This window comes from Bactrocera oleae, chromosome 6, assembly GCF_042242935.1.
Source record: "Bactrocera oleae isolate idBacOlea1 chromosome 6, idBacOlea1, whole genome shotgun sequence".
In the NCBI taxonomy this organism is placed as follows: Eukaryota; Metazoa; Arthropoda; class Insecta; order Diptera; family Tephritidae; genus Bactrocera; species Bactrocera oleae.
This window is the reverse complement of record NC_091540.1, coordinates 7700502-7726049: the sequence shown is the minus strand read 5'-3', so window position 1 is coordinate 7726049 and position 25548 is coordinate 7700502. Positions and strand designations below refer to the sequence as shown.

Below are 25548 nucleotides of genomic sequence, written 5' to 3'. Positions count from 1 at the left end.
TATTTCTTGGCTTCCGTTTTGATTTCGTGTTTGAAACTTTACAATGTGCGCTTAGCCTAAGGCAAAGGAGAGCAGCGCATAATCTAGAAATGTTTCAGCTAATAAATCTTCTTGTGATTAAACATAGGTTAGAAACTTAGGCTTGTTCTAAAAAATATTGTTCGAAATCGAGTATTAAATTTCTATATTTGTACAAAAAGAGTAGAACTTGTGGTTATTTGAATTTGCGTATAACTAATCGTGTGATCCAAGTAGAGGTACTGTTTTCAGTAGCCTTTTTTTGACAGATTGCGTGTGAGTTGATGTTGAACAATATTATGTAATTTTCAAAAAGAATTAAACATATGAATAAAATTTCTAATGCCTGAATAAAATAGATTTTTTATACATAATCCTTGATAATATTATAAATAGAAAATATTTGATTGTTTGTTTGTTCGAATTGAATAGGCGCCGAAACTATATACGGGTTTGAAAAATTCTTTCATTCTTGGGAAGCTACACGCTCTCCGGTGTACATAGGCTATATTATATTTTCAAAAAAATTAAGGAACCTTACTAAAACGCCAGTAAAGTAACCCAACGTATAAAAAATATTTTTTTTTCTCATTAATAATTTTTAAAATAAATATACTCATCCTTCAAAAACCAACTATAAATCAAGGAATTTTTTATGCGCCTACAAAATAGATATTTTACTCACCTTTTCCGGTTGTAAATCTTATTTCGACATAACTGCATTTTTCCTATGTGCGCATTTAAGTTCTACGCCAATGCCAAAAGCATAAACTGCATATGTTTTTGTATGCATGTGAGCATTAAATACGAAAATTTTCCGCTATTGCATTTGAGTAGTAAATTTTACATGCATATGCGGCAAATTACGCTGAATTCTTGTTGAAGTGTGAAAAAATATATGAAAAAATTTTGCACATAAAATAATACCGTAAATTTACAGAAATGACTACATCAACAAACGCTTGCTGCCCCAAAGCCATGCATTCAATCACACACTTACTCATTCAATCATTAATTTATAAGAACACACACACATATGTATACACATGCACATTCGTCACAGAGATTGGCTAAATGATTGCCTAATTGCTATTTGCTATTTTTGCGGAATGTTTAGTGGCACAACAAATTATGTTTTGTATGAATTTGCTGCAGCCGCAGCACGCGCATACTTGCGTGTGTTTGCGCGTGTATGTGTAATTCATATTTATTGTGTGTTGCATGCAAACATGCATTTGTTGCTGCTTTTTAGAATGAGTCGCGCTCGTTGGCAGCCTCTTCATAGTATGTGCAGCTATTTTTAACTTGATTACAGCATGATTTGCAATGAGCGAAACTCACAGTGTTATATTTATATATGTTTTGTTCTGTATCTGTGCAATTGCGTGCGCTTGCTGCGTATGACGAATGCTCTATTGTCTGAATGAATGGTCGCATGGCGCACATGATTTCTTTGTGCTCGCCAAATATTAATTTTTTTCACATATATTTTTTTTTCTGAGTACTTTGTATTTGCTAAAGAGCACATTTTCGTTTAAATATAAAGTAAATTGAAAATGTTGGAACAATGTGCAACTAATTACAGCAACAAACCGTTAAGCTTTAGCAACAAGCAACTAATGTAACGACCTGTTATTATTTATAAAATTTTTTTCATTAATCATTTATGTACAGAAATTAAAAAAATATTTTTAGGTTATAAATTTCGGCATTTAGGAAGAGTTTATTTAACAATGTGAAATCTCATAATGAATATATACAATATATAAGGGATTAGCCAAAAACTAAATTGAAAAGTCGGAGATCCTATAAAATATATATTTATAAATGATCAACGTGACGAGCTGAGTTGATTTAGCCACGTCCGTCTGTTCGCCTTTCCGTCTGTCTGCATATAAATGAAGAAGCTTCTCCGATATCGGAAAATTATTAAATAACTAGTCATAATCTTTCGTTGATCTCTAACGTTTGTTAACGATTCGAAAAAAATACAAAAATATAGAATACTCTAAAAGAATATAATTCTTTAATTAGAGAAAGTCTGTGCTCTCCTTTCATAAAATGAAGAAGTTCTCTCAATAGATTTCAATTTGAATTTCTAAATGTTGTCCAGTTATACATAGCAAAAATGAGAGCTCACTTGCTACATATTAACACGATTTTAAATTAATTTTTGAATATGTGATTTATATCACTAAGTGTTCAAACAATATCTAGAGTAATTATTTATCGATGATTACCAATAGAATATATTGTAGTCTGAGAACTACCCGAATTTTCGACTAATTTATAGTTATATAATACAATAATCTGAAATTATTTAATATTTACGATTATATTTGCTGTTGTGGTCTCCCACATTTCGGATCCACACTCTTTAAGGGCATGATTGGGAAACTTTCACTTCTGGTTAAGATATATCTAACCATGCATAAGCGAATTTGTCAAAACAAAAAATTTGTATGCCATTTAGAATCAATCTCCAAATATATACAGAAACATAACACTTATATAAAATACAAATACTATGTACACAGAGACTCTTATGTTGCCTTCCATTTCACAAAAGCATGAAAATATGTTCACAGTTCAAAAATTTTATTATTGCCACCACCAAAAAGTCTTCATATGTACTTCATATATGAAATGCCGCTCACACTCCCTCCACAAAACAATTTGCCGCAACTACCAGCAAATATTTGTTGCTAAAGCCATCAAACTTATATATAAAAAAAAAAAATTTCACAAGCAATTCAACAAGTTACAAGCAACATTAAATGATGCCAACCCCGATAAATCAGACATTATAATCAAATAACACACATTTAACAGTACAGTTTTACACATTAATAATTCGTTTGTTCGTTCGAATACTATAAAAAGAAAATGAAATAAATAGGCAGGCTTGCGTGTGTTTTGGAAAACAACGCCGAAAACAAGTAAGAAGTGGAAGAAATTGGTCGAGAAATAAGTGTTGTATATTAAATTATCGATAAGTTAAGTATTTCCATAGCAACTTTGAGGAGCAAAAGAGCAAAAAAAATTCTGTATTTGTGGTTGTGATGTGTTTTGAAAGTTTTATAGTGAAATTACAATATTTCTTGGAACACCAAATTTCAAAATACAGTCATTCTTGTAGTATTCAATTATGTATTTATGTAAAAATATAGTACCGCTAAGTTGTTGTTGTGATAATCAAGTATATAATGGCAAGTGTTAATGAAATTTTTTCGACAAAATACCACCGAAACTACACACCTCACACCAGTATTACCATCATAAGAGAAGCAGTGAAGTTTTTTTGTATTTTGAATTTTTTTTTTTTTTCATTATACTTTTTCTCTCACAAATTTAGTTGTTATTGATAAGAATTTGTGACAGCAATACTCATACTTAGATACGAGTATATGGAAACTGCAAGCAATTGGAATTGAAACCAAACAAGCATGTTTTTAGATAAGTTCACGCCATTGTACCGGCTCCAAAGAACGCTTGCGTAAATGAGTGGGGAAGTGCTGCGTCGCATCGCTAATGTACGCATGTATATTTGTATGCCGTTATGCCAATATTCAGCCGACACTTTCAGTACTAGCTTTTGTGTCTCTTTATACTTATATAAAATAATAGACTGTACCCCGGCACTAGTTGATACTCCAACTTTTAGCTTATCGCGGCGGAAATGTTATTGAAATATTTCAAGAATTCCAAGTTTTTCCCAAAATGTTTTATAACATACATAATATAGTATATTTGTTGTATTTTACAACAACAGCATCCACTTGGCATTCGAACCGGTGTGGCAAAGAGAGGAAGAACATGCTACATGCATTATTATCATGTTTTTAACTGTGATAAGGAAATTGTTGTTAACATTTGATTGAATAGGCCGAAAATTCTATAAGAAAAATATTGGCTAATGAAATGAGCGCAGTTTTAATTGCGGTCCAGAGGTTTTGTTAAAAGTTTCGGCGAATATTAGGGGAACTATTTAGATGGTTATATGTATGAAAATTTCGATCTTAAAATTGGATTTTCACAACATTTTTGACTCCAGCGCCATTTCCTGAGCATATACAATAGCGTAAGCATCCCTGCTAAGAGACTCTTTAGAGATAAGACGCTACAAGTATATAGCATTATAAATGGCGTAATTTCTTAAGCAGCTGTGAGTCAAACTAATCAGTTCAAAATAATTTAAAAAACTGTTATCAATATGAGCACGAATTCTCTTTAAGTTGAGATTTGGCGCAGAGATAAGGCTATCTATATAAAAAAAAAAAACGATTTTTCTTCATACCACACTGGGTGTGCTCCTTAAAATATAAGCTTCCACTAAGTTTAAACTGAAAAAGACTGAAAAACTATCGAATATATTCTTTCTAGGTTAATAGGTAGACTGAACGTTATTATAAGGTAACTATGCTTTTCTGCTCAAGCATAAAAAGGGAGGAGAAAATTTGGTTTCTTAAGTGAATGTTCATGAACCACTAAATCTTGACGCTGAGAGGTTCGCGGTTTTCTCTAACATAAGGGCTGGCTTCAGCTAAGGACTTCACTATGTTTTTTAGAACGAACTTCTCAGGCGCTTAAGATTTTCTGTATTCCCAAAAGCAAATTGTCAAATTTGAGAATCTGTTCTTTTTTATTAATTAATATATATGGCAAACTAACCTAAAAAAGTTGCAAATTTCAATATAATAGAGAAAGTACGCGTCGTTTATTAAAAAGAGCGCCGAATGCAGCTAAATTTGAGTCAATAGTTTAACGATAACACCAGTAAATTATTATTGCATGCTTTAACAATTTATAGAATTTTTTAAAATAAATTATAACATGAATTTTGAAAGTGCCAGAATTTAAAATTTTTTACAGTTGCCTCTCGACTCACTTGCAACAGGAAATCAATAACATAATATTGAACTTGTTTCATTTCAATTTGTAAACTCTATATACTAATAACGACAGCAATTTCTCTACATTTTACCGCACCAACACATTTAAATTAAAACAAATTAACCAACGTTAATCAAGTTGCTATACGAGAAATGTGACTTTTTCGACGAATGCATAATTTATGAATATTGATAAGGCAGCGCGGCGCAGCCAGTACCATGCATCTGTCGGCGGCACTGTAGACAAATGACGCTCAACAACGAACAATTTGGCAGTATGCTATGCTATATATATGCATATATGTATCGCTAGTTATACAGATATGAATGAAAGTCGCTGTGAAATCAAGTAATACACAGGAGACATTCACTTGATCACATTTCACGCTTTCGTTGCGGTTCACTGCCGGTACGAGTGTATCAATACAAATTAATCTATGAAATTCGTATATTTATACTTTTGTGTACTTAAATTTATATAAATATATATAATAAAATATATATATTAAATTCGTATATTTATACTTTTGTGTACTTAAATTTATATAAATATATATAATATTATATAACTATATATACATATATGTGTGACTGTGTGGCTGTTGCTTTAAGCTGCGTTGTTTGTTGCTCGACAGCGCTTTCGTGTGTTCTTTTGTGTAGTAAAAGTATATAATTTACAAATATATTCAATTATAATATTTATTATAATTTAAGTATATCCGTTGTTGTTATTTTTGTAGCTGATTTCAGTTATTTTGTTGCCAATTTGCTTTAACACAAAAAAAATGTTTTTTTTTTTCTGTCTGTTTCGCGTTTTAAACACGAGTATTTAGAAACTAATGGTAATAAATGCAAATTCAACCGAAATTTGAGCAACGAACGCAATGCGACAGAGGCGCGACACAGCAGCGAATAGCAAAAATAAAAATTAATCAAAAAATTTTTTTTCGAAGAAGTAGAAAAAAAATATTGTTTTTCGGTGGTTGGTAGTAAGTTGGCGTATATATGTAAAAATTTGTTTTTAATAATATAAATATATACAATATACGAGTATATGTGTATATGTGTATTAGTTAAAAGGCCTGCATATTTGGTAGCTTTTCAATTGGTTCGCGCCGCTGCGCTTACATCAGCGTACGACGACTCTGGTCTTATTGTATAAAAATTAATACATTTAGATAATTTTATGTTCATACAAGTATATGTTAATATGCATGCATGTATTTGTAAATTTTGTTTTAAGTTAATTCAGACTTTTTATTGCTGATCACATTTTAAAATGACCTTTAGATAATGCATATCTCAGGCATTCTTAAATTTTTCGTATGTAAGCGAAAGTGTAATACATGCATATATTATATATAAAAAAAAACAAAAAAAAAAAACAGAAAAAAAGTTATCAAACAAATTTCGAGCAGCAGACAACAACAGGTCTTTAGACCTTATACGATATTTTTCTGAATTTATCAGCATATACAAACAAATTGTGTATATACATATATTATATAAGCGTATCTGATATAAAGATTAGGCGCTTAAAATAGTAAAACAAAGCAAAAAGTGCTTAGTTTGAGTAATGCCTGCTAATAAATTTAGTAACCGATTTGTGTATGTGTTTGCATAAGTAAATATATTAAGCGCCTATTTAACTTTTATATAAAAATATTTTAAGCGCCCAAAATTAATTAATATCTTAGCATTACTTTTATTTTTCAGTGGACTTATTTTTTCTGTTAATTTTTCATTATTAACCTTTTACTTTTGACAAGTGAAATTAAACAAAAAAAATCTTATTTTGATATAAACTCAATTAGTAGCATCGACAAACGTTTACTGCAATATTTTGACGCAAAATTATCTGTTTTAATAGCGGTGAAAGGTCGATTAGGGAAACGAATAAAAAACCAAAAGTGAAAACAGCTTTTATAAGCATGCACTAATCATGCAAAAACATAGATAATAGAAAAAAGCTAAACCTAAAATTAACATAAGTTATAAGCCCTATATAGTTTATAATTGCCAACGCCGAGAAAGTTTTATATTGTAATTATGTTTATTTCAGAGCTAAGAGCTTTTGTATTAATCAAAAATTCAGGTGGCACACAGCCTAAAGTAAATATTAGCAGAGCTAGTGCTTAAATAAAAAAAGAACATAATTAATATTTAATAAACTAAAAAAAAAATGCTCAGCAGGTGATTTCATTGAAGCACCACATGAAGATCTATCACTATTACTTGTAATTTCACACCCCGGCATTATAAATTTAGGCGTTTTAGGTTTTATCTTATAAACCATTGGAGAACTACACAACCACGACTATTAAGTGAATGAAATAAGGGCACCATAAACAGCTATCACTATTACCGCTAATTTTAGGGTAAGAACCCTTTACTCTAATTTTAAATTAAGTTGTTTTTGTTTTCTCATAAAGAATTTGAGAACTTCAATACAGCGGTTCGTAAGTGAATGAAACAGTATACATACAGAGATTATACATGAAATTGCTTTACAGGCTTTAAAACCATACAGCAGAGAAATGAGAGAAATATAGTTTTGAATTTTGAGGTTACGTAGGAATTTTAAGAGCAACAAAATATACACTAAAACTATTTTTTTTCACCACTGTTGCTAACAATATTGGCGACTTTCCTCCCTTAAGTGCTCTGGTTACAACTATAAAAATAGCCTTCCAAACAGACACTCAATCAACTTCAAGAATTTTTTTTTCACATTTTACATTTCGGTGAATGTTACTTAATTAACACACAATGTGAGCTTAACGGTTATTAATTAAAAAATTTATAATTCCCACATTGCCTTCACATTTGTTTGTTGGTGTGTATGTACATATATTATATATGGATTTACAATAGCCACATTTTTGCTACGCAATTTATTAAATATATTTGTTGCCACAGTTGGTGGTGATTATACCACCAATATTGCAACTGACATCAACGTCGACTATGACGACGATGTTGGCACATATGAAAGACTTATCGGCAATGCTGCCGCAGACACACAACTGACAAGTACAGTTGTATACATACATACAGCTCATCGAATTGCCTATGGTTGTGGTCGTAGAGGTGGTGATGCTGGTTGACCCCAATATGTCTAAAATATTAATTTAAGTTGAAGAGTTGAAGAAGATAGCGAAAAATCGAGATAATAAAAATACAAATATAAGTAAAGTAAAGTTATAATAAGAAAATGAGTCATCAGGCAGATTTGTAGCAAAAGGCAGAGAAAAGTGTATAGTTAAATTGTTTATTTCGTATTCATCTGCACTTTTGGGTTTGGTTCAAAGAGTTCAATGAAATTTTGCAATTTTGAATTACGTATGTATGTATATTGTATATATGTATGTAAGGCACTGCGTGCCAAATTTTTATTTTTATACCCTGAACATAGTATATTATGTTTGCCACGCAGTTTGTAACACCCAAAAGGAAATGTCGTGAACGCTATAAAATATACACATATATAGCTAAATGATCAGCGACGAGCTATAGCTGCATTACAACTAAAGCAACAATATAGTTTCCGAAAAAATTGTTAAGATCAGATCACTATATAATATTATGTAGCTGCCATGCAAACTGAACGATCAGAATCAAGTTCTTGCAAGGAACCCTTTGTATTTGTGAAGGGTATGTTTCGCTGCAGCCGCAGTTTACATTTTTCCGTGTTTTTTATTTTCTTCTTCGTATGCTCATATAATTTATTAAAAAAAATTTTTTGTATTCATTTTTTTCTGCATTTTTATTTTATTTTTAAATTTCCATCTCACACTTTTACCAATCGCAAATACCGTTCGATTGCACGCACACCCTCTCACGCGCTGAAAATGCTACTTATTTTCCCTTTACTCTAACATAACAGCCTGTGTTGCATTGCTTGCGCCTGCCTACGTTACCAACATTACAACATTCACTGCCAAACCTTCGAAGAATGTTGTGAGCGGCAAAAGAGTGGCCTGGCCGCCATGCGCTGTTGCTGCTGTTGCTGTTACCAAGCCAAAACGAGGCGAGGCAAGCCGATTCACAAATGCAACCAACCAACCAGCCAGTCAACCAACAGCTTATGCCAAACGCCTCTCCCACCACTCTACCAGTTTTTGCCAGATAGTCAGCCTGTTGCTGCAACGCCATTTAATTGCCACCCGTACCGCAAACACTCACCGCTCCCCACCCAATTGCGCACCTGAAGTTTCGAAGTTGAGGTTGAGAAGCTGCGCGCACGCGCATTCATTCCTGTTTGTATGTGTATGTTTTAAATGCTGTGGAGTTTTGTATGTCTGGCACTGGCAGCAGCAAGTTTTAAAGACAGCCAGCAATTTTATGCAGCGCTGCCGACATTGTAATAGTGAGTTTTCGGTTTGGTTATTTCAATTGTTGTTTTATTTTTTGTTGCGGTTGTAGTTATGCTTGTTGTCGTTGTTGCTGCGGTGTGGTATGCAAAAAGTGAATGTCTCTAATTCACCTAAGAAAACCAAGAAAACCTGCTGGTGCACCATTGCCGGTTCGTTGTTGCTGCCGGTTTCGTTGCTGTTTTTACGGCGCTTCGTTGTTGCTGTTGTTATTTTTATTATTTATATATGTACAAGTATATTCAAGTATTTATGCCTGTTGTTCTTGTGGTTGTTGCCTATGGCTTGGTTTGACTTTTGCTTGACTGTTGTACTAGTTTTCGAATATACTCGTTGTGCATACTCGTTATTGTTGTTATTGTTGTTGTTATTATTATTACAGTGTCGATTTGTTATAAGCATAGATTTATTAGTTGTTGTATGCGGTTTGCTTGTTGTAATTGAGTTTTGCTGCCTAGCTGTTGCTGTTGTTGTTGTTGTTGTGGTTCTTGTAGTTGTCGTAATGTTATTTCGTTTGTTTGGTCTGCTATTGAAAGCAATACATTGAAGGTGCGCTCTGGAACAGTTAGACCGTCGCCTGTGGTTTCTTTTGCATTTTTTATTGTGTTGCTGTTGTTTTTGTTAACATTTTTAGCAACGCATTTTTGAGCCATTTTGCTTTCATCTGATTGGCTTTGTTTCTTTTAGTTTTCATATTTTTTTGTTGGCAAAATTTTGAGTTTTTTTTTTATTCCAGTGGAGAAGCACAGTGCAGATTTTTGGAAAGAAACTTCCGTCATTTATTAGTAAATTATTTCGAATTAAACTTTAAGTTTATTTCTTTAAAAAAAAATTGCCGAAAAAGACAGCTTTTACTGTTTAAGGTTAAATTTTACAGTGACGGTCCATTCTTATAAATCTTCCGTGTGAGTCTGCGATGAAAAAGTGCTTAAAAAAACAGCCGTAGTTTGGCATCGGCTCAAAACTTCTAAGACTTATTCCTACTTAGCTATTTTCAAGATCTTATCTTAGAAATATCTGAACTACTATAATATCTGGAACTAAAAATGATAAAAAGAAGAACTGTATATAAATGACTTAATTTTCAAAATTTTAGATAGAAAAGTGGGTCACTTAAGCTACTGTCAGGCAACTTATAAGTTATTTTCTACAAGCTTCAACAGGAATACTTCTGAATTCCTAATACAAGTTGAAGCTCTTTTCATAACAGATTTCGATAAATTCTAAATAAGAAAACCTGTTCCGCCGTGAATCCTCGAAGAGTAATAGTAGAAAACATATAGCGACGAACTAAAGTATAAGCCAGTGCTAACAAAACTCAAATCTACATCGCCTATTTGTAAACATATCGAGATCAACTGATGCTTCAAAAAATTAAATAAATTTGATAGATATTTGCAACACAGGATATCACCAAAAGTGTCGTTATTAAATTTTTGCAGCAGCGATCTTCTATTGCGTTGCCTATTTGTGCCACTGTACGCAAAGCGTCACCACGTGATCCATCAGCGCGTTTGTAACTACGCTGTTAAAGTGACTGACACAGCGCGCCACAAACACACACAGACACCCGCAAAGTTGCAAAAATCTGTAACATTCGCGACTTTTGACGCTTTTTACTCTAGCCCAATTAACCCAATTACTCTCATAATACTTTTTACGATATGACTGCAGATAAAGAATCGCGCAGCTTTGCTTACACACTGTCACAATATGCATTCCTTTAAATATAATCTGCATTGCAAGAATAGTATAAGATTATGTGTATACAAAAAGTATTGTAGAATAAAAATGCGTGTGTGTGTGTGAAAAAATGTTGTAAGCGTGTTGTAAGCGAGTGCTTGCGGGCATTACAATTCTCATTACTCGTTTACGGTTGATCTTCTTCAACTTGACAACGATCCACACGTGCATACTAAACGCACACATATACACACTTCAGTTGATACTTACATATGTGTGTGTGTAATATGTACCTGTACTTTAGCCCTCGAGCGTAAGTTCGTAAGTCAACATCACACATTTAAGGCTTAAAGTGCGTCAAAAGTGGGCAACAAAAACAAAAAATATATATATGATGATGCTGCAAAAACAACAAAAAGTGTTGTTTATATAGAATGTGCTTTGCATGTGTTGGTGTATTGCTGCAGCAATTGCTTATGCCATTACTCTACGCTGATTTGTGGTTCTTATTGCTTTTCGTTTAATTTGATTTTCTTTTTATACCCTGCACAGATTATCACAGTATATACCCGAAGTAATCCCTCCGTTTTTGAGATATTATTCTAAACTTTTGCACACGTCTTTTTCTCCCCAATTAGCTGCTCATTTGTCGGAATCGTCGATATCGGATCACTACAGCATTTAGCTGCCATACAAACTGCAATATAGGAAGTACACCTGTGATGGGTATTATAGCTTCGTTGCAGCCGAAGTTAACGTTTTTTCTTGTTTTTCTTTTTTTCTACAAACACACTCACAGCATGTATCTCTGATTTCTTTTAATTCACGGTGTTATGTCTTTTTATTGCTTTTTTACTTTTAACTACTTTATATCTTTGCCTGATTGTCTTTCAACAACTGACTCTCGATGGCTGGCTGATTCTTTCCACACATCTGGTTCAGCTATATGCATGTTTTTGTAGATATATTTGTGTGTGTGTATGTGTGCGTTTGCTCTAACAAGTTGCTTGATTGCTTGCTTTCTTTCTTAATCATATGTTTATTGTGTATGTGCATACCTTTCTTTCATTGCCGCTCGACTTTCTTCACCGCATTTCTTCGTACTCTATGCATTCGATTATATGATTTGTTAGTGTATGCGCTTATATTTTTTTCACTGCTTGTTTCGGTTGTTTTTGCGCCATTCACTTTACTTCAATTTCGATTTTGATTTTTCATTAATTTTTAGTGAATTGTTTTGCCGCTGCGCAGTTGTGTGTGTGTGTATATGAACACACTTATACGGTATGTGAAGAATTCTTGATTTCTTCATTTGTGAAACCACGAAATTTCCAATTCTCATCACGAGTATCCGCAGAGTCAAAGTAACTCATTGTGCTGCTTTTGTAGGTTTCTCTACTGGTTTTTTTGATGCTACATATACCATATACATATTTATACATATATAGTTTATATATGTATGTATATATTCGCTTTTGTGTATATATAATTTTTTGATTGTCTTTTTTAGCTTTATTTCGGGTTCATTGTGTTGCTGGTTCGGTATTTTACAACGGTTCTTTGCCGTCTTTAGCCACTCGACTAACCGCGATCGTTAAGCAATTCTTCGCGCAAACCTAATTTGTGTGTGACGATTTTCGTATTCTTTAAACTCTGTATCACTATATCTGTATGTATATGTGTATGTGTGTTAATTTGTCAATTTGTTGCAATATAATAAATTTACGAGACGTTTTGTTTCGGCCATAAATCTACAGCTGATACCGTTGCATACACTGCAATTGCACAAATTGTATATATGAATATGTATGTATGTATATATACATATATAGTATATATGGTATACATATAATCATATTAATATGTTTATATGTGTTATATGTGCCTTTTATGGCATCTTGGCTTATTTATTGAGTCGTTGTGGTATTATGTAACCTTTGTATGATGTGCTCAATCGATTGTTACTTTTGGTAATTTTTCCCACTTGAACCGGAAGGATTTATAGTCAAAAGTGGTGTTTGAAGAAAAGCTCGCAAACGTTTGTTTTTTAATATCATTACACATAAATACATACATATATCTTTTTAAAATTCGTGCGGCGTCGACTTTACATTCCTATTTTATCAAATTACTCATTTATGTGTATAAATAAGGAAATATTACGGTATGCTTTGTGACCGGTAGTTATATTGTAGACAGAAAAAAAAAAATAAATTTGTGGTAAGCATAAAACTTGTATTTCGCTGTGGCTTATGACACATAATTTTCTTTCATCATACATTTTAAATTTTAATTGTGATTCAGAAGTTCTTCAAGTAAAACCAACATTATATTACCATTGCACATTATTTCACGAAAATTAAGAGAAAAAAAAAACAACAATAAACTGTAATTTCATATGACAACTGCTATAGTGGTGCTATAGTTGTCCGATCTGTACACTCTATTCGGTGATTGTAGCATTGGTTTGAACAATAATCTATGCCAAATTTCGTGAAGATATCATGTTAAATAAAAAAGTTTTCTAGACAAGAACTCGATCTGGAACGGTCAGTATATAGTTTCCTTTAAAGTTTCGATATCGGCGATTCCGACAAATGAGCAACTTTTGGGGGAAAAAGGTACGTATGCAAAGTTTCAGTTCGATGTCTCAAAAACTGAGAACTATTTCATGTATGTATAGACAAGCGGACACAGCTAACTCATCTCCGCTCGTAACGCTAAACATTCCTTTTGTATGACAACTGCATGGCAAAAACCAGTTTCATTAAACCACTGTTTCCTAGAACATATAAACTAATAAGCCGTAGAGAGATAACAAAATTGTATTTCCCCATTGCAAGTAAGGGTGGGGAAACTCAACGATCTTTTGCAAACATATGGGCACATTAAATAATATGTGTAAGTGGGATGTACCCAGTTGCAAAATTATAAATAAGGTCATTACGTATAATTCACCTTTAGAAGTACACATCAGTCAATAAGCGATAAGACTCTCTTATTTATACACATATACACTGTCTCAAGTAATACTCGAAATATACGCGTTAAACTTGCAAACGATGGTCTTGTTCATGAATATTAGACACTTCGTTATGTTTTTTATTAAGGCAACTTTTTATCAACACTTTTTCAACTTATAATTGTCAGTTTAATCAATTGTTTGCGCAAAAGTTAGTGGTTACAACTATTTTTCACATAGTCAGTTATTTTATATATTCTAAACAACATTTTCTTAACACCTTTTCAACTACTAATTGTTAGTTTCATCCACGTTTAGCACAAAACTTTAAAGTTACAACTATTGCTCATATATTAGATACTTGATTGTTTTATTTATTTAAAGCAATATTTTCACCTTTTGAACTACTAAATGCCTGTTTAATTGACGGTTGGTGCAAAGCTTCCTGACTCTCTTTACAAACTTTTCTTCTCTTATTTTATATGATCAATCACCATAAGACTTACTTAAGTCAACGATATTTGTTCAGATTAAACCTATGTGTATTACTTTAACGCTGTAGAGTAATTTGGCCTTAGACTGATATGAAAAATGAGCAAGTTATCTGTCCGTCGACAATTCAAGTAAACTCAGTTAATTTGATATAAATATAAACAGCTTGTAGCCGAGTAATTTTACATTAACCATAGCACTAAAAGTCAATATAAGAAATTATATGCACAAAAAACAATTTTTTGAAATTGAGTAATGACTTCTAAAACGCTGATTTTTCGTGATAATTCTAACAAACGTTTAGCGTGCATACATAACAAATAGATCGATCTCTGTACGTGAGGGAAATGATATATGAGATCAAATGCTATAGCGATTAGAAAAACACTTAAATATTATATTATAAGTAGTTACATATGTTTGTATATGTATATGTATGTATGTATGTGTATATGACATTGTCTTTATATGCAATCATATATCATATACCGCTTACGTGCGCACGTCGCTGTTTAAAGCGCAGTGCAATAAATTCATAATAATCTTATAAAATAAAACAAGAATTAAAATTTGACACTGAAATGTTATCGAAATCACTGAAAAAAAAAACAATAACAATAATAATGGTATTTTTAATTATAAATATAATAAGTGATAAGTTTAAGTTAGTATTAACAAATGGTTCAAAGTAGCAGTCATCAAGCAAAAGTTTTTTGATAATTGTAAAAATATTTGATTTTAAGAAAACTTTATCTTTTAACAGAGTCGATTAGGCATGCTCGTCTGTATATAAGCACTAGTTTGCTTAGTTTATATCAGATATATCATTTTGAAATTTTGCACATGTCCTTTTCTCACCAAGGAGTTGCGCATTTGTCGGAAAGGTCGATATGGGACTACTATAGCATGTAGCTGCCATACAAACAGAACGATCGGAATAAAGTGCCTGTTTGGAAAATTTCTTCATTTGAAGAGATATTTGCACGAAATTTAAATAAATAAATGTTTGCACTGAGAAGGAAAAATAGTCGCCTAAACAATTTGTAAAATTATTTAATGACGAAAATTCGAAAACATGCATAATAACTTTAAGTAAAGCAAAGTAATAATATATAATGCAAATTCAATATCAACATTTTTTGAATACAAATTCCAAACTGAAAAATAAAAGTACAAACACACAAATTAGTTGAAATCGAAAGTTCACAATAGTGATAAATCTTAAAAGCAAAGTCATTATAAATTAAAGTACAGAAAAAATTGATTTAATTTACTTGTGTTTGCTTACGCAAAAAACCAAAATGAGGAAATCCCACAATATCAACTTATATAACTTTTACTGTTATCTCCATTGCTTCGCATTGCTATCAGTTGGCATTGCGCGACGGAGATTAAATTTTTAGTAAAAATAAGTCGTATTCTGTACTCAGTTAGTGGTGTATGTATAAAGTACTTCTGATAACTTTTTATGCAGCTACATATATTGACCAATATATGTGTATACCATATATAAGTACAATATATGTATGTAAATAAACTAAAAATACTCAAAAGTCGAAGCTTATCAGCATTTCTCCTACAAAACACTTATCATAGTTGACATTATTTACATATGAACATACATATATTTTATATTTTGATTTTGCTTTAATTTACTTTCTTCTCCCACAGTTATTTAATTGATTAAAAATTAAATCACAGTTACCATGTATGTATATACACATTTATGTATATGTCTATACCTGTTCTGATATATTGTAATATTATTTATTTTTTGAGATATTGCATAAAAATGCTGCTAAAAATTAAATCATAACAAATTGTTGAAAATCAACAAAATAATTAAATTTAAAAAAAATTTAATAAGAAATCACTATTATGATAAATGTTAAATTCGTACAATAAAAATACATTTGGCTTAAAAAAAAATTTATATAAAATGTATCTGACATGCCTCAATATGCTTTAAATGTACTTATATACACATATGTATGTTTGTGTTAATTTGCACAAATGTGATTAACTAAGCCAAAATATCATTTCAGCTAGTGCCTAATTACAACTAAATACTTGTATATACACATATAATAAGTATATAGGCACACACGAACCAACGGCATTATATTTTTAGCAATGGCTTGCTGTTAGGCTCATGGCGCCAATTAAACAGCAATTTTTTGAAAATTACCAACACTATATATGCGAAAATTATAATAAGTCGCTAGCAAAGCTAATAACTGTAGCAAGAAAGAAGCAAAAACGCTGTTGCTGTTAGTTAGCATGCAAGCAACTGAAACTAATATAGGAAATATTGCGCAAAAGAAGCCATAACAATGTAACGTATACGCCCCAGGCGTCCTAAAGCAGGCGTTTTCACATGTATTTGTATTTACGACTGCCAAGTTAAAGAGCAGTAAGCAAAAATTAAACAAATAAATATATATTAAGAAAAAAATAAATATAAAAATTAAATAAAAAAATATCGAAAATACAATTTTCTATAACTTTCTATTTTTCTCAAATGTTTCAAACAACTAATAAAAAGTTCCAAAAAATTTTAATAAAATTTACATGTTAATAATAAAATTATTAAAAAATTATATATATAATATGTATTTAAAAACTCTATACTTAAAGCTCTCAACTGCAAGCTCTCAACTGCAAGCAACTAGACACTCACCAAAATTGTTTGGTGGGTTTTACAACAAACTTTAAACATATTTCTAACAGTCAACTTTTATGTGTTATATATTATGGCCTAATGTATTTTTATAAGTAAAAGTTTGCACCATCCTTTTTATTTTCTTCTATACTACACACGATTATATGAATACGCTTGAATGCACTCACCCACCTTACGACGTGTAACCGGTTACCAGTTGCGCTTTGTGGAAAAAATGTTGCATGCGGAACAAAAGAAATAGTTTCAAACTTGTGTTGTGCTTATTTTCATATTTAGTGCATGCAGTTGGTATGTATTTATAACCAAGTACAAGTCATTGTGCCAGTTGAACTAGTTGCTAGAGGAAGCAAATTTTTTGTGAAGGCGAAAAAGCTTTTTAAGAAATAAATTTTTAATATTATAGTTTTAGTAAGAAGATATTTACTAACAGTTGTTCTGAAAATAACTACTTGAAGACCAGCCAAACATTTTTTTTAAGAAGTAGCTATAATTAGTTTTTAAAGCATACATTTTTCATAGTAATAATAATAATTTGAACAAATAGTCTGAGAATAACTAGTTGGGGGCTAGAGTGTAAATAATTTATGGGAAGTCGCTATAATTAATCCCTAAAGAATAAATTTTTCATAGTAATAATTATAATTTTAACAAAATTTTATTTTGCTGAAAATAACTAAATAAATAACTCATTCCAAAGTAACTAGTTACATACTACTATATACTTGTAATAAGTTAGACAAAAATGTGTAAATTGTTAGTTAATTTAAATCACCGCTAAAAACTGTGTTGCTTTAAAAATATCGCAAGCTGTGCAATTTCACGCTTTCTTAGTAAAAATCAAACAGGGTTCAAGATGTGGTAAGTCCACAAAGTCAAAGCTTTGAACTTTTAAATGGTACAATTTCAAGGTACTAATACACATAAATTGACACTTCATTATATGCATACATATGTACATACCTATACACACTTTTGTGTGTACTCTTAACAAAAATGTTGTGAATATCTTCGTTTAACTAGGTTAGCTTTTTTGCAAGCAAAATTGCTCAGTCATGACTAGATACGAGTATATACTTACATATGTACATGTATGCAAAGAAAAGCCGGGGCTTTTGTATTCCAGTAGGCGCATTTTCATGTTTGTCAGTTATGAAAAGATTGTTATTATTTGCTAAACGCTATTTGCGTTGAAAGGCTTGTCATTATAACGGTCTCGCATACAATTGTGTGTATAGTATTTGCTTTTAGAGTATTTATTATATGGAGCTGTGTGTGCAATAACCAGCACGTGTAGCGCAGCTGAATGAAATATCTACATACATATGTTTGTATATAGTGTACTGTACATCAGCTGACAGATTGTTTTCTAAAGGAGACGATTTTTTTTTGAATAGAGACGATTTTTTTTTTACTATAAAGACATATTTACATTGCTTAGCTCACGCGTCATAACTGCATTTTTGTTTGTATATAATTTTGTCCCCTTTACGGTCGGCAGTGAATGCATATTCTATTTCCTTTTAATACAATTATATGCCCATATACACATACATACATACATATATATGTATTCCTATATTTGTTGTATTTAAGTACATAGATACCATATTTGTTCATGAGCGTTAATAGAGCTTAGCGTCTGCTCTGCCTGTGACTCGTAGTTCCAAGCATTTTCTCACTACGTATATACTCTTAAGTATTTTGTTGTTGCTGTGCCGTAGCTACAATCAACTTAATCGCTTTGTTGACTGTATAATGCGGCAGGTCTAATGCGTAAAACTTAGTTAACAATTAGCAGATTTATTATTATTATAGCATTAAATTGCAAAAAATCAGCACAATTACTAAGAATGTCTATTGTTGCCCAGAAAATGGGTTAAGGTAGTCAGAAGAGAAGGTGTAAATTTAGGCGAGATTTCGCACGAAAGTTGCGTTGTGTAGACAGACAAATAAACTACAATTGTTGAAAGAATATAAGCTTTTATTATTTTTATCGTATCTTGTTGTGTTGAAAGTGCTCAGAACTGGGAACTGTGATACTAAATTGAAGCCATCAATAAAGATTGGCAGTTATTTTTAGCTTGTCCATTAAACGTTTTTTTCTTGGAACTTCGCACCTATCTATACTTTTACGTAAAAAATCCATGTTTATACATATATATGCGTAAATATTATGTAAGTATATATATGTCATAAATATACATTTCTTTTAATATTTTCTAAGAACAAAAAAACTGGAAAAAAATTAAAATTTGTTTATTTTATATTTTTTACATAGCATGCACTTTGGGCTCTTCAAGTGCATGCTGGCATGCCAATCTACATATTCACGAATAACTGCAAGCATACCGACCACATACACCTTGTGTTTTGTAGGTCAACTAAATTCCTAAGCGTCATCGCTGAAATATTCAACCGTTACCATTTAACACTTAAGCCATTGTTTAGTCGTCAGTTTTATTATACATAAAATAAAAAGTGTTTATTTATCTAGATTGTTTTTTTTTTTTTTGTATTTCATTATATTTATTTTTCCACTGAAACTTAAAGCAACTATCTAGTGAAGCATGACAAGTGCAAATGGCTGAAAAGTGCTAACGAAAAAAGTATGAGAAAAAAGTATGAAAAAAAGGCAAAACAAATTGTTTTCGATTAAAGTAGTGGGTGTGTTGTTGTATTTATTTATTTTTAAATTAATATTGTATACTTATTTGCATATATATACATATATAATACACATAAATATATGTATGTATGTACGCATTCTTTTCGCAACCTTGCAAGGTGAAACAATAGACAGACACAACAGCGCAGCAGACCATCAAACCAAAGGTAGACTGCATGCCAGTGAGTAAGCTAGTCATTGGCGCTGATGGTGATGGTCTAACCTTGTCATTATTTAATTTTGCAAAGTCAGCGACCACGAAAAGCAAAAACAACACACACACATATACTTTAATCGCGTAAAAAAATGCATTTATTTTTAGTTATATTTATTTTTAAATTTTTTACAACAAGATGTTTGACAAAAAAATACATAATAATAATTTACGCAGCGATTTAACAAATGTTGCAAATATTTGAAGAGCAAAACTAAATTATAAACAGCTTAGAGGTGCTGTTAGCTGCAAGCAGCGGCTTAGAGAGCAAACCGGGGATGATTGTAGTGAATTAAAGGTGAAAAAAACTGCAAAATATTGTTGGAAAGCATCAGTCGCCCTGAAAACTCTGGTACCAATAGGAATAGTACCCGATCTCCCGCCATCTCTTGGTCACACTGGCTGCAGCTCAAACATATTTGGTGGCAGAGTTGCCATATTAACTTGCACACAACAATTGCTTTATATATATAATATATAGTATTTAAAACCACCATATTGCTTAGCAATTCTAATGAATTAGGTTATTCACAAAGCTTATTGCACACATACACACACAGAAAATGATAATATTTCCACATTACAAGCCTACTTATCAATAATATAGTGGCATCTTATCGTTTCGCTTGATGTACGTTTCTGGGAAACAATCTAAAAATATTACTATTAAACTGTACTAATACAAAATTATAAAAAAAATGTAGAAATAAATGTGGCGCAAGTGGAAATCACAACACTTTGCATTCAACAACAAACAACTATGCGCAAAAACGACAGTGTTTTAATAACTCACAAGCACATGGCTAATAAATTTTTCATAATACTTGACTTATATATAGTTAGTGCTTACAATAGTTGTAGTTTAATGATGAACGTTTATTTCTAATTGTCAAGTAAATTTCAACAAAGGCATACTTAACGTACTTATAGCATATACAGTAGTAATTAATATGCATAAGTGCAATAGAAATTATTATTATTGCTGTTTTACAGCGTGTATAAATGAAAAACTTTAGAAAAAGCATAAATCAAGTGATTGCTGTGAAAATGAAATGTAAATAATGATGTCAAAAAATAATACAAAAAATATATATAGCACTACATGTAAATTGTATGTACATATTTATTTGGCGATCGCTGTAGCAGAGCGGAAATAGCTGAATCTTAGTTTAGATTTGGAATAACAGAAGCAAACTTGCAAGTTTCTAATAGAAATTTTATGACATACCGATTATAAATACTTGAATTCGTTAAAAAGTAAAAGCAAATTTTATATATATTTTATTTAAAAGTGCAAAAGAGCGCCTAGTTCTTAGTTTACACTTTTTCACAAACTAGTTGAGAATTTCTGGCGAAAGAGCTATACGATTGAAATGAACTGCAAATAGAGTATTTTCCTTAAGGGGTTATGTCTATTCGTGAATTTAAAAAACAAAAATCGATTGTGTGTTTTGCATATACTTATATAAATCGAATGAACGAGTACATATATTTAAGAATATTCTATAAAAACTTGAATTTGATCCGACAAATAGATACGTAGCTTGCCATGTACATTTCAGGATTTGGCAGCACTAGTGTTGAAAACTGATAACTCACAACTCTATCGTAAAGTTTAAAGTTTTTTGAGTTAAACATACTCAGAACGTTTTGATATACGAGAGCTTGTTGCGTTGTTTACAGTAACTTAAAATATTCCTATCGGCCAAGACAAGACATTCAAACGCGAACATTTTCGCGCGTTTATTTTTTTACAACTTTCGATGTGGATGAACTCGGCTACAGTGCATCGATGAACTTAATTACATTTTTGGCAATGAAGCTCCAACAAGAACCAGTGTTTATCGATGGGATTGTGAATTCAAACGAGGTCGTAGATCACTCTAAGTGAAAGTCGTCCAAAATCAGTGGTTTTTCCGGAAGCTATTGATGACCAAACGTGAGATTGAGACAGGCGTTAATGGGACCAGCAGCTATTCAATATGGCCTGAACATTTGACTATAAAAATAATTTATTCACGTTGGATCCCACACAAAAAGAGGCTCGTGTCGATTATCGATCGCTCCGACTTGAACACCTTCTTGTCTTGGCTTTACCACTTTTATAGATATATTTGTAAGTTAAAGCTCAAAGAATATGATTTTTGATAATGATTTAAATTTTTTACGCTAATCTGGGTGAACATTTTTTCACAAAAAGAATTTTTTTTAATTGCCCATCAGAAAGTTTCAAGCACTGACAGAAACATTTACTGATAGACCTAAATTGGTAATTTAAAAAAAAAACTTCAACTTCTTCTGGAAAAAAGTTTTTTTTTCTGACATAAAAAATTAAGTATAATTATATAGTAAGTACTGTAATTTTCGTTCTCTCTCGAATACCTAGTTTGCTAGTTAAAGGACCTAAGTTGATTATATTTATAAGAAATTATTTATAATATTACTACAGAGGCCCTTACGCCATTTATTTTATAGTTTTTAAATTATATTCTATATGAAATCAAACAAGTTCTCCCACATATACACGAACAAGACTACAAAGTAACAGTTAATATACTCGTAAATTACCGCAATTTTCTTGTAACGAATTTAACTTAAAATGAAAGGATTCACTTGAATTGTAAAAACAGGTTCGTAATGTATGCAAAAGTCATTTTTATTGTAAGATTTTCATTTGTTTGTATGTTTCAAGTATTTATTAAAACATTCCAATGTTTCAAGTATTTATTAAAATTTTTAAATGGTTTTTTTTAACAAAAAAAAAATATATATATTAAATATTTAAAAAATTTTTTTTTTTAGATGAAGCTTTGGATTTTTTTGGTATAATTAATTGAAACGGAAATGTATAGTTTTTAAATTAACTGTCAGTGTGCTGCATTTGCCATAATTAACACATATGGTATGTACTTAAGTACATATTTACATATTTACATATAGTTATGTACATAGACCTAAGTGTCATGTCTATGTTGGCACACTACTTTGATTTAAACATATTTTCATAGATAACTTTGAGTTTGAACAGCTCACTGTTGGTATGACAGACATTATTACAAGTCGGCGTAAGCGTTTTAACAACATAAAGTGCGAAATTTATGACTCACTCACCTTTGAAATAACTGTAAATGTTACACATACATGCACTTACAAGTAACTATATTTGTATGTAAATATTAAGAACTATTAGATATAAGAATGGACACTTAGGATAAGCAATTGACAACGCTTAAATTTACTTGTAATCTTGAAGCCGGCGAGGTGACAATAAATGTGCACACCTGCATTTGTGGTTTAAAAACTAAAAGCAATAAATAAATGCATAACAAGAATGATAGTATAAATATTAGTTGACATTTAATATGGAAAATTTGACGACTCTATTGGATATGTATAAAAGCTTAACCCACGGTTAAGATGCTGCTTAAGTTGACAGAAAGTTACGGAGATAAATTTGAATGTATTATGATATAAGTATTAGTATGTGCTTGCCACGAGAAATATGTAGTAAAGCCTAACCGATGGTTAAGGTAGTGGTTAAGCTAGCATAGAGTTTCGACTTTAATTTCTCATTAACATGTGGTTATATTTATCACTAATTGAGTTAATTGTCATGATTATTTGTATTTTTAACAACTTTATTCGATATTTAGTAAAGCCTAACCGACGGTTAAGACGCTGGTTAAGTTAACAAAAGGTTTCCTAAATAATGTAGTGTATGATAATATGAGTATTATTTTATGCTTGCCCTGAGAAATAGTTAAGCTTAGGCGGCGGTTAAGGTTCTGGTTAAGTTAACAATAAGTTTTAGTTTTGGCTAGCTATTGACATACGTTATTTTTGAGTACTAACTGAGTAATTTATTGTGTGATAAAAGAGTATTGCTCACAGGCAAATTCTAGTAACGCTTTATTTAAGGCTAGCTAGTTATGGTGTCTGTTGATAACACAGTTCATAAAAATATTGCTACTGAGTTATAGTTATAAACAGAAAAAATAATCGCATCGCCAAGTTAAAGCACAATAAAGTTAGTGCTTGCTAAATTTATTATAAATAAATATTTAATTAGATTTTATGTTTTTGATAATTTAGATAATTTTAATTTTTATTTTTTTCATTTCAGGTAAGTTGCAAAGGACATATTTTACAATTAAAATTTAAATACAAGCGATGAAATTTTATGAGCGTAAGTTATATGAAAGTACGGAGTATTTCACTTCCACCTTAATATCGACCGCCAATCGGCAAACTGGAAATGCAATCAATAGCTCTGAGCTAATTTTAAAGTATTCAGATTTAATTTGTTGCACACATAAAAAATTAAATAACACCAAAAAGTCATACAAATATAATACGAATATAACAGACAATAAAAATTTAACATTTTGACTAGTTTCGTCAGCCAAAACTCTGTTACCAGCACATTTGAAAAAATAAAAACAAGTTTAAGAAATTTCGGGTTTCGGGATAAAAATTCACTAAATAAACTATAGCAAACATGTTGAAGCGAAGAAGTTGAAAACAGAGAAGATAAGTACATATAAAAATAATATAAAAAACTAGTTAATGCCGTATAAAAAATCAAAGAACTAGAAAAAACAAAATAAGAAAGTTGAAAATTGAAAATAACACGTCAGTAGCAGACAAATATCAAAGCAACAAGTATTGAGAAGTGTGCGCACAGCATTAAAGAATTTAATTTATGCACAAAATTGTAGTAGTGAAGCAATTTCAAATAGAATAAACTGAGCAATACATTATGCTAGCAGCGTATAGTAGGTTAGTGACAACCATTGACCGTTGCTTTGGTATTACCAATTTCAACTAAATCGACTAACTGTTGCCAAGCGCCAAAGCTGTCCAATAGTAGAAGCACAACGTTGTCAGCCGAAGTGACGGCAGCAGGGGCACGCGCAAGTGGTGTGAGTAATAGTAGGCAACTTGTTGCTGCTGCTGCTGTCGCTAAGAGACGGTTAATAAGAAGTTGTCAAATCTAACGCAAGAGTACGCTCAATATTGTGTTAGAGCAAAAAAAAAAATGTATACACGTGATATATTTTGTAAAAAAAATATATGCAAAATACTTCTTTACTTTGTTGTACGGTAATTAATTGCACTAGTCAGTAATTTTTAATGAAAAAATTATGTGCTGACAATATTTATAAAGGCAACAATTAATTTGGCAATTTCCGCACTAAGCAAGCGAAAAATTACGTTCTTTAATCAATAAGCGGAAATAAAGCTGGATATTTCCTATATGTACTCGCGAGTTTAAGTTAAACAACTTTTAAATTAAATTAGAAAGACTAGAAAGTGCCAGCGACAACATTACTCACATTCTCACAACAAAAATCGATCTATGATTTGTTATTACATTTTTATGTTCTTGAAAGCGACCGAATTTTGTTTTCAAATAATTTTCCATAATTTTCAAGCACATATACGATTATGTATTCCTACATAGTGATGTAGACACCTCAAAAATGGCTCAACAACCTGTTGAAGGTCAATGCAAGAAATAACTGCATATATGGACCAGCAGATGTAGACAATTTCATTATTTTTT

General features: G+C 31.3%; 1 protein-coding gene and 1 long non-coding RNA gene across 6 annotated transcripts in view; one reads left to right on the top strand and one right to left on the bottom strand.

Moving 5' to 3' along the window:
* Nucleotides 1–25548, bottom strand: part of LOC118680581 (uncharacterized) — a 98618-nt gene that overhangs the window by 19069 nt on the left and 54001 nt on the right. The gene's annotated exons all lie outside the window — the stretch shown is intronic.
* CrebA (Cyclic-AMP response element binding protein A) overlaps nucleotides 1–25548 on the top strand; it is a 79381-nt gene that overhangs the window by 5700 nt on the left and 48133 nt on the right. The window lies entirely within an intron of this gene.